Raw genomic sequence first — 10,868 nt, 5'->3', positions numbered from 1 at the left:
GGGCTAATGAGAAGTTTTGCTGTCACAATTACTGTCTCCAGCCCCTCGTAAAGGGCTGGAGCTTGCAGGATGCCTGTCACAGCTGGCACCCAAACTCGGGGGACTTCTGAGCCTTCTCATGTCACTGGTCTGGAAGCCCCTGCTGGCCAGCCAGAGCCCGAGCAGACTGTCGCTGGCTTGGAGCGCATCTCTAAATGTGAACACCTAGGAGCCCAGGAGATGGCTACCTCACGTAATCCTCCATAAATATCTTCCTCCTTGTTATGAGGCTGATACTATCATCACCCTCTATCCTCTGTCATCTTGTGTCAGTTTGAAGGCTAGTATGCATAATCAGGGCGGTAAAAGACCCTCGATCCTCTGTCAGCACCGGGAGATTTACCAAACATTTAGATCCATCATTTACAGAAATGAACTTCTGCTACAAACCTCGTTGACCTTCTAATTTAATGACAATTTTAGGTTTGATTTTGTTTGGCTTTAGTAGAACTAACATGGATTTAGGAGGTTCAAGCCACTTTGATTTATTAATGACCTCCTTCAAAAGAGTTGAGTGTGTGCAATAAGCTAACCTTGCAATCTACTGCTCTAATCACATCAATTATTATTATCAGTCATAATTAACCAGTGAGTGGAGAAGCCAAGAAGGTTTTCAGATTCCAAGGACGCTAAAAGTGCTTTACACCAGTTATTCCTCCCATGTCAGGGTGCTTTCTGCAGGCAGAGCCATCTCCCGCAGCTCAGGGCCAATGCAGATGAGATGCTCCATTCTCCAGCTGAAGTGCTAAAGCATACACACTAATGGCCTTAAGTATCCAGATATTACCAGCAGAGATACTGCTAGAAAATTAAGGAAGCTGATTGAATAAAAGCTCCCTGGTCCTGGATAAGCTGCAGTAGCTGCTCCCGTGAGACTGAGGTTTAGAGAGCCAGGAGCAACTGGCTGTGTCAGAAGACATCCCAAACCCTGAGCACAGGTGCTGATGGGGTGTTCAAGAGAAAGCATGTCAAGCAATTAAAAGAAGAAAACAACTGAAGCAGGATCAGTTGGATCAGATCTACGGTCTGGCTCTGAAGACTGAGGATAGCAGAGATTATGGGAGCTGGATGGAGGTGGAAGAGGAGAGCTAAGAGGTAGTGAAGGCAATCTGGGTCATACTGCTCTCATTTTATCAAGTAGCAGAAAAATGAAAGTGCCTCTGTATGACAACCCCAGCCTCTCTCCTACCTTTGACAAGTGTCACTGGAGAGGCACAGAGGTTTCTGCAGGTCCCAGTGCAGCTGACTGGCATATTCACATCCCTCTTTTGGAAATCTCTTCACGAGAGGCAAAACCAGGGCTTCCCACAGGCCATTGGAGATCATGCTTCAACTTCTTGTATTAAACAAAGCCCCATTCCAAACATTCTGTGAACTGACTGTTGTTCCCAAACTTTGCAGTTTTACAGCCCCTCATCAAAATAATCCCTCTTCTTTTTCCTGTTTCCTATGGCCTTTCCCATCCCTCCAGTCAGGATGCCTTCAGTTCTCTCTGGTGCCCCTGAGACCTTCCCACCCTTCCTCCCTCCCAGTAACACAGATCTGTTCTACCAGCCCAGACACAGCACGCCTGGGGTAGCTGCAAGCTGTGCTGCTCGTCAGAAGACCAAATAAAATGAAATAAAATTAAATAAATGAGCCTCACTTCACACTGAAGATCAGCAGTGACATTTCTCTGTAGCTCTACAGGGCTACTGATTCTCTCTAAACTTGCAGGAAATTCAAAACTTTGAGCACTAAGCTTCCATCAAATCTGTTTGAAATGCCCAAGGAATTAAAAAATAGTTTAAAGCAGAGCAACTTCACTTTGCTCAGAAAGCAGACTAAGCAACGCAGGGACACTTGCAGGGAACCATTGCACATAGGAAGAAAAAATATTCAAATGGGGCAAATACTTCTGGATGCTGTATTTCCTGGGTTTTCTTTGTTTATTTTTGTTACTACTGAGAGTGCTTCAGGCAAAAAAAAAAAAAGAGGGGCATTTGGCTCCTAGCAAATAACTTCATTATTCTACCAGTGAGACTATGAGCATTTGCTAGCAGACTTTTCTGGTGGCACAGCTGCGGTTTCAACTTTGGGAAACCAAGTTTAAGTCAGTGGCCTGCAAAGTTAAAGAGACCGTAAGAAAATACCAAGAAAATTCAGAGGAGGAACATTTATAAATGTGACATCAAGGGCAGTTAGTCAATTTGCTGTTACTTAAAGCTGTTCCCTCCGTTCTATGAAAAAAGAGAGTAGTCTGCCGCGATGGCACTTCACGGTTGTGAGTAATCAACATGCGCCTTCAACTCACATGAACCTTGAATGTTCTCCGAAGATGCAAATCCATCCTCATTTCTCTGATTATTCAGCAGGGAGCAGGCAAAGATACAGCTTAAAGAGAATCTGGACTTTTTCTGGTCGAGCTGCTGATAGGGGCCTAGGAAAAAGTCCATTTAAGAGCTAAACACAAAATATATTTTTTGTGCATTTTTCCAGGATACTGCTGCCATTCCTGACACAGGGGCTTTCTCACTAGAGTGTCCCTCACTGACCAGCCACCTCCACCATCCCTGCATGGTGCTAATGCCAAAAATGAGTCCTGGACTGCATTATGCTCGCTGATTGAAGGACAGTGCTGAGAAAGCAGAGATGTTCCTCAGAGCTGAAAAATAGTTCTTGTCCAACCCGAGTTGTTGCATGACTGAGTTAATTCATATATTGCATAAATCATTTGTGTTTGTTTGGCTTTCAGAAATCCATACCCAAGGAAGAATTTTTATAACCACCGACGGGCAGCTTGCCAGCGACTGCGCGTCCTGAAAATTTTCACCTGCTGGGGGCAGAGCAGTTTGCACTTTTGATGTAGGTCACTCTGCCCTTCCTGCAGTGTCACAGTCACCCCTTCTTTCCCATTATAACCCAGTTGCAGATTTTTTCGATCTCCCCTGAGAACCAGGGACCATACCTGCTGTGCAGAAGCTCTGTTAAAAAATACCAAGGCCAGTTTTAAGAACTGTCTGAAACACACAGTAAATCTGGCCACACAGAATGGTTTCACTGGAGCTATTTTAGCACAGATCTTGAAAAAGCCTTCCAAACCTTGTGGAAATTTACTGCATAACAGTGTAAATTACATGCAGCTGCTGTTGCAATACAGTGATCACTATTTACCTCCTAGCTCAGTTACTATAAACATTTCCCATACTTCAGCATGGGAAAAAATGTCTATACAAAAAAGCTCAAAGTTGGCCCTGTATGATCTTGTATCTGTTTTTCCTTACTTGCAGCAATTATCCACAACACCTTCCGTGCTTGCAGTGGCTCCAGATACAGTCCAGAGGGAGCGAGCCCGGTGAGTTGTGAGGTTCGATTGCTCTGAGACAGGTGACCTTGAAGAGTCATCAAAGCTAATAGCATAAAATGTGACACTTTGGCCAATAAAACAAACAAAAGTGTCAACATTTTAAGAAGAGTTCTTATTAGCTTGTTCTCCCAGCTAGTGAAATTAGCAGGTCAAATGTTTGAGATACAGGCTTGAGACAGTATTATTCCTCAAGCAGAAGCTGCACAGTGCCAAGCAAAGCATAGGCTTGTGAGTCTGTAACTTCACATGAAGAGGGACCGTGCATCAGAGGCAGCTCTCAGCATCACCGTACAGCAGGAGCTCCAGCAGCGCCCAGCAAGGGCACCTGCTGCCCCTCAGCAGGATGCAGGTTGGACTCGTGCTTGTGCTAGCTCCAGCATGAAATCAGTGCCATGATTTCACCTTCTTCAGTCACTGCAATGCTTCTAGCAGAAATGCAAGTGCAGCATCTCTGCTGCGAACATGTAAACGTGGACACGAGTGACCAATGAGAAGGGGGATGGAAGGCAAAGTGCTACATCAATGGCCATGAAGATGGCTCTAGCAAATCTAATATGAATATGTATAGGGGTGTGCAGAGATAAAAGCCTATCTGGAAGCTAAATATTCAGAAAGTTCATTATATTCATTGACCATCTATGAAACACTCCTGGTCTAGTGGTGGGTGGTTGGTGAGCAGCATGAGGAGAAGCCAGGAGCTTTGCATGCTCCACAGCTCTCCAAAGAGCATGGGAAACCAATCCTTGCCCAGAGGCACAGGTCATGGCAATGATGGAGATCTTATTTCAGAAAAATACCGCTGGCTAGTTCCAGCAGAAAGAGAAGCAGAGCTTGGGGCAGGCCAGGATGGGAGGTTCAGAAAGGACAGCAGCGCTGCATGGAGCATCAGTTCACCACGGGGCTGAAACCACAGGGTGAGGGAGCCACACCAGCTGCTACTGTGCAAACTACCACGTGGAGCTCCAGGCAAGCCTCAGAGGTCCTGAGAAAGTACATTACTGGACTGCAGAGGTTCATAATACGTCAGCATTAATCACTCAGCTCTTAATAACCATTTTCATCCCTGTTGTAGAAAGGATGCCACAGAAATCAGCTCACTGACACAAACACTCTCCTACATGGAGCAGTGCATTTCATAACCATGGTGTGATAACTGAGGTTACCCTGGGAAGGACCGTAGCCTGGGAATCAATGAATACTGCGAGATGGTGAGTTGAATTTATTTACATTGTTCTCTAAGTAACCTGCTGAATAAAGTGATCAGTGATGTGACTCATCTCCCGGTATCTACATAAATACGGATGTAAATAGTGATGTATGTCCAAGAATACTGAACTTAAGGTCTCTCTTCTAAAATTATTATCCCTTGTAGCTACGAGAAAGCCAAGGAAAAATTCATCAAGTAGTTTATTTTTAATTTAATATATTTAATATTCATATATATTTAATATATTTTAAATTTTCTCTATATATAAATGCCATGAATTATTAGATGATTTTTATTTTATATATCAGAGAGCACTTACCTCATTTCTACTGCTAATCAAATAAATCATTATGAAGGCTTCTGCATAAAGAGAAATGAGACTATAAAATAGGCACAAAATTGCATAGCCGTTGCATAGACACTCTCTTAAATAACCAACACACAACAAAGATGGATACAGTTCTTCATAAAATACAAAGTACAGCAAAGTAACGTGAAATGCAGTACTGTAAGAGCAGCACAGTGCGGCTACAATTTCAGTAGTGCACCCAGCTGTACTGATGGCTTTTTATCTCACGGGGCTGTAATGCCAATAGATGGGTTGGGCCAGCAGCAGAGTGAAGGTCTCCTCCACCCCATCCCCGTACCACAATGCCCCCAGGGGCTTCTGGCCATCCTGGAGTAACAAGGGTGGGGGATTTGGGATCGTTTAGCTGTTTTTCCACATTGTTTCTCAAGAAGAAGCATAGCACAGTCTGCGACACAGGAGAAAAGGCTGTGGGTGAAAAGCGGGAGACTTGGAGTGGAGGTGAGCAGAAAGTATTTGATGAGTTTAACTCCAGGCATGTTCCTTGCTAAAACCAATAACAAATGTTTTGCAGCATATCCACAACAATGATTTGTCAGCACTGCCTAATTGCTTCTGTCATGAATTCAATTATCCTGGTGCTCTTATTAGCAATTCCTTGATAACATCTGTTGAACAGGAGGTTTCTAAGCAATGATAATGATCTAAGGAGTTCAGCAAATGGCTTCCTCAGCCCGCTGCTGCGCTCAGATCTGTCTCCTGAATTTTTATTTAAACCAGGCTGAAACATGAGCTGTCTCTTCCCATACGAAATAAAACCCAGACAAGCTGGGATGCCTTGCAGAGCTGGGTTTACAGTTGTTGAGTATACTGAGCATGAGTACACTGAGCATCATTGAGTAGACCATTTAACAGCAGGAAAAACTAGCATCAGTGAGAACTTTCTGGGAAAATGGCTCAGACAAGAGAGCTACAGGCGATCTCTGCCATTAAGCTGAAAGCTGTGTTCCAGGGGCAGTGGGCAGCAGCTTGGTGGGTGGCTGAAGCCCTTCCCATGGCCGCCTCCATGAGGCTGCAAACAGGCAAACTGAGATGAGTCAACTGAGATGGGGTTTGGGGATGCCCTTGGTAAGAGGATGTATGGCTTCAGTACCGCATCACACAGGCAGCACAGACACCATGGCTGGAGTTTGAACATGGGCTTCAGGCTGGGAGGATTTGGTTTTTCTTTCTTGGTAGCACTCTTGGTTCATCCCTTAGCTTGCTTACTTTGGCTTTCCTAGGTTTCAAAACCCTGAGGGCTGCTGTGATTTTCTGGCTGGACTTCCCATATAACATGTTTCATCAAGCAATCTTGCGGTGGCTAAACACAGGAGACAACCTTCAGCAATTGATCTTGACCTATGTTTTGACATTGGATTAAATCTCCAGAACTGGAGCCAAAATCTGACATTTTATTGTCTGTCCACTACATGTAAAACTTTAACATTAATGATATAATTCCCCTCACATTTTTATCACCACAGCAAATTGGTGGCACATATGCCTATAATTATCTAAAAGCAGAGATACCAAATGCATGCAGAACATTTGAAAATAGAAAGTGTTTTGAGAGACATCAGTCTGCAATGTTGTGCAGAACATGGATTCAACTAGTACAAAATTGTGTAATTGCAGATATTTGCCCTTTTTTCCCTGATCAGTTTCAGTCCCTATTTACAAAGGCAAAGGTAGAAAAATAATTAATACTTGCAAGCACTTTAACTAGCTGGCTTTGTTAGTCTGAGGCTGTACATCTCTGCCTGAGCTTGAGGAGGATATTGTCTGCAAATGTTTTAACTCATCTGTTCTAAGAAATCCAACCGCAGGCCTTATTTGCTGCGTCACTTAATCGCCTTTGCAAAACATCACCCCATCACCTGCCTGTGAAAGTTTTGGTGCTGAATGAAAAACACATGCAAAAAGGTCTGTCTTCAGCCCTCCACCATGGCACCTTCCAGGGCTTTCCTCTTTTTTTGAGGAGCACCGCTTGAGAGGCTCTGCAGGCAGAGTCTTCCTTATGCTGGCTGTGGGTATGCTCAGAAGATATAGATGTGCTCAGAGGAGTCATCAGACCTTTGAAAAGCCTCTCAAAATGAGACTGGAAGTAAGGATTACCTAAAACACTCGGCAAAGGAAAGGCTCAGAGGAGTTTTGTGGTTTTGTGCATTTAGTGTCTGGACGTGGGCATTCATGTGCACACAGCACTAGGAGATGTTTGTGCCATGGACCTGGGGTACCAGCTCCTCTGTACCTCTGCCCACCACTGCCTGGAGCAAAAAGCTCATCCTTAGCCCCACACCACAGAAGGCTGGGACTCGTGACAGGGTCAACAGTTTTAGGTGGGCTTTCAGTACACCTGCAATATGTTTTAGACACTTCTGAGAGCAGGACACTCTCTGTCATTCTGGACTTTCTCTCCTACACCTTCATGAACACCACAAGACCCAGCAGGTTGGGGAACCGGGGCTGATTTCCCAGGGAGAAGTCTGATTTCAGATCCAGGAAGAATGACCTTTGCTTTTGTCCAGCTGAATCCTCTCCACATGGAGGATGCCAACAGGGATGGCCATGTGTTTGGCCACGCAGTAAGGAACAGGCTGTACAAACAAGCAGCAAGGCCCTCGGTTCCGGGGGCTGCCAACCTTGCAGAAGCATTCATTTTCAAAGAACAGCAGTGAAAGGTTTTATTAGGTAGCACAAACACAGCAAAATGCGTTGGCTGGCACCAAACAAGGCATATAAAAGAGGAGAATATCCAGACTGGTAAAGCTGGCAAATAATCATAGTTTAAAATCACATACACCAGGAAGAAATTCTGTTTTCAGTGATTCAGAAACAACTTTCTCAAAGCCAGTACGTTTTCATCAGTGTTGTCAAAAACAACAGGCCCATAAATGCCTATAGTGACTTCAATACTATAAAAGTTTATATAGATGTTTAATAAGAGTTAGACTGGACAATAAACATTTTCCTAAGATTGTTAATGAGAAATCTGAGTCAATAACCATAACATACTTCTGTTTGTCTCTTAAGCATTGCTTGCACTGCATCGTGAATTATGAATGCATAAAGTAAGCTTGATAATACACATAATTATGATTCTGTAAGAAAAGCAATGGTAAAGGGTTTCTGGAATTCAAATGTCTGAGCTGGTGCTACGTATGTAATACCTGCTTAGGCAACAGCAGTTTCATAGATAAGCTTCCTAATTAAAAAAAAGTTTTTAAAAGTATAGAGAATAACAGAGCTGCAGACTGGGGCTTCTTGTATAAATACCACCCTAATGCCACAACAGCACGGAATTGTCCCCTTTGACAGGAGCAACTGAGAGTCTCAGGAAAGCCATAGACTGTCCGGTTTACCCTGAAACTGATAGTTTCCTCTCCCTTTGTCTTTTGAAACTTCAGCTAATCTTAACCCCAGACAGCCAGAGCTGCAGAAGCAATTGCCAAGGAAACAAAGGACATGCCCAAACAGCACTGGACTCCAATTCCCCCGGCAGTCAGCAGCCACTTTGCAGGTTTGCTGGGCAGACCAGGAAAACAGCAAGCAAATCACAGACATGCCTGCTGCTAATCTCCCCAAAATCCTGTCCCCGGGAGCAGGTAAAATGATTTAAATCGAAGTAAGATCTGAAAAGTGCACAAAACTTGCCTCTTTAGCATGTTGCAGCAGAAGCAGCCAGGCAGACGGGCCACCAGGTGCCCGGTCGATGGGGACTGCTGCTGCCAAGAGGTTTGTGTTTGCTCTTGTCGCCAGGAAACCCCGGTGCCTGCTCCAAGGAGGAATTGTGCTGAGAATTAGTAGCTGTGTTTCTCTTGCATATCCCATCTAAATCGCTATGCTCGAGTAATGATCTCTCGTCCTCATCCAGGAAAGGGTGGTGGGGCTGAGGAGCTGCTGCTCTCCCAGCCTGGCAGGAGAGGAGCCATGTCGGGGTACTGGGGGTGATGAAACCTCCCCAGCAGCACCGCACTGTCTGCCCCATGGTGGGGGCTTGGCCCCATCTATGGAGGTCTGTGGGTCCCTCTGCCTCCAGCTGAGAAGACTGTTTCAGCTCCATGCTCAACATCTACCCAGGAAAACTTTGGTGCAGTGGGTTGCCTTTCAAGTGAAATATATAATCACAGGTGAATAAGCTACAAGTGATTCAGGGAGCATGTTGCAGATAATTTTCCCAAGACAACCTGCATAAGACCTCACAGAAACCTCTCCTGAATACTGTTGTCATTACTGTTCTCCTGGTAGTTGTGGCGTCAAAGCAGTGTCCAAGGGCTTGAAAGCTGATTTGGCAGAAACACCCAATGTCATTCTTCATTTCCAGGTGGGCTGGAGAAATGTAAAATTAAACGTAAAATTTAAAATGTAAAATGAGATGGATGGCCAAGAAATGGTAAATGCTGCTGTTCCTATGCGAGGTCTTGCACACGGGGCAGCTGGTGGCAAGATGTGAGGGCGGGGCTGCACGTATGTTGTGCATATTGTCATCAGCATCTGGAGGTAAAGAGAGGGATCAGACATGAACAGATCACAACATAAATGATCAGAGAATTGCATCTGAGAGCCCTCTCCATATCAGTGAAATCTGCTAGTGTTTTGCTTGTGTTATGCAGCGTGGATGTGCAGGGGACAACACAGAACTGATCATGTCAAGATGCAAAATGCAAAAGTCCCTTCCTTTTTGTTGATGCTTCTGCACATAGAAAATGACTGTGATTTTCTACAAACATATGTCAAAAGCAAGAGCTGAATATGTAAGAAAACTAAAAGGCCTTAAGGAAATATCTCTGGACATAAGCAATATTTTAGCTTGAGAAAGCGGCCTACAAAGCAGTTTTAATCCTCCTGTGGCACTCTAGAGATAAAGCATCATAGTGACAGCTGGATGGCTCCACTAGGGCAGCCAAAACACTCCTTAACTGAACATCTGGGCACCTATTCTCAGCTCTGCTCTGGTGAAAACAACCTGCGAAACCATCCTAATGCAGCATTTGGAAGTTCAGCCGTGCTGGAAGCACTCTGCAAGAGGTGAGAGTCCTGTCTCATAGCACACATTTCGGGAAAGATGGTGTGAAAATCAGCCTCCTGGATGAAATAATTCTGCCTCGTGACTCCTCCGGGGGTAACACAACCCCACGCAATATCACAGCACTTTTCTCAGAGGACAGACAGCATTTTTGACTGCTTCAAATTTATTTCTGTGCCCTATCTGATCCCCAAGAATCTCCTTTCCTCTCTCCAAAATATAACCTTCTCAGCTGACCAGAAGAGGAACTCCATATACACTTTATCAGTTGCTGATGGAAAGGAACATCCTAGAAGTAAGGATAATTTATGAATCGAACTGAAGGTTAGCTATTATTAGAAACTCAGATCCATTGAGTACCAAGGCTTGCAAGGAAAGCTTGTGAATAGAAAATATGATAAAAACCTGAATTATTCACCAATATATAAAAAAGTTCTGTCATGTTTTAAATAAGGAGTTAAAATTATTTATGTACATTTTCCAAGACTTATTTCAGGACTTTCTCTGCACCTCTGCAGCTAACAGAAGGTTCAACCTACTTCTCAGACAGAAGGTAGATATATATATATATGCTCCTTATATATATAAATATATAATCATAGAATCATAGAATCGTCTAGGTTGGAAAGGACCTTCAAGATCATCAAGTCCAAACGTTAACCTAGCACTGCCAAGTCCACCACTAAACCATGTCCTAAAATATTCCTTTATGCTCTTTATATATATATATATATATATATGTTTCTTTCACAGTAACAATGCCGTGCAGAGGCATAATAAGTCATGGTCAATAGTGGGATGATTAGATTGAGACAAGAAAGGCCCTGAGAGCAATCATGTTAAAAATGAAGAGTCACAGCAGAAGTTTCTAATGGGGAGTGAGACGCTCACACTTAATTTC

This window comes from Nipponia nippon, unplaced genomic scaffold (genome assembly GCF_047370975.1).
Source record: "Nipponia nippon isolate SJK-2023a ecotype South Korea unplaced genomic scaffold, ASM4737097v1 scaffold_24, whole genome shotgun sequence".
Lineage (NCBI taxonomy): Eukaryota > Metazoa > Chordata > Aves > Pelecaniformes > Threskiornithidae > Nipponia > Nipponia nippon.
The sequence above is the reverse complement of the archived record's forward strand: the minus strand, read 5'-3'. Positions refer to the sequence as shown.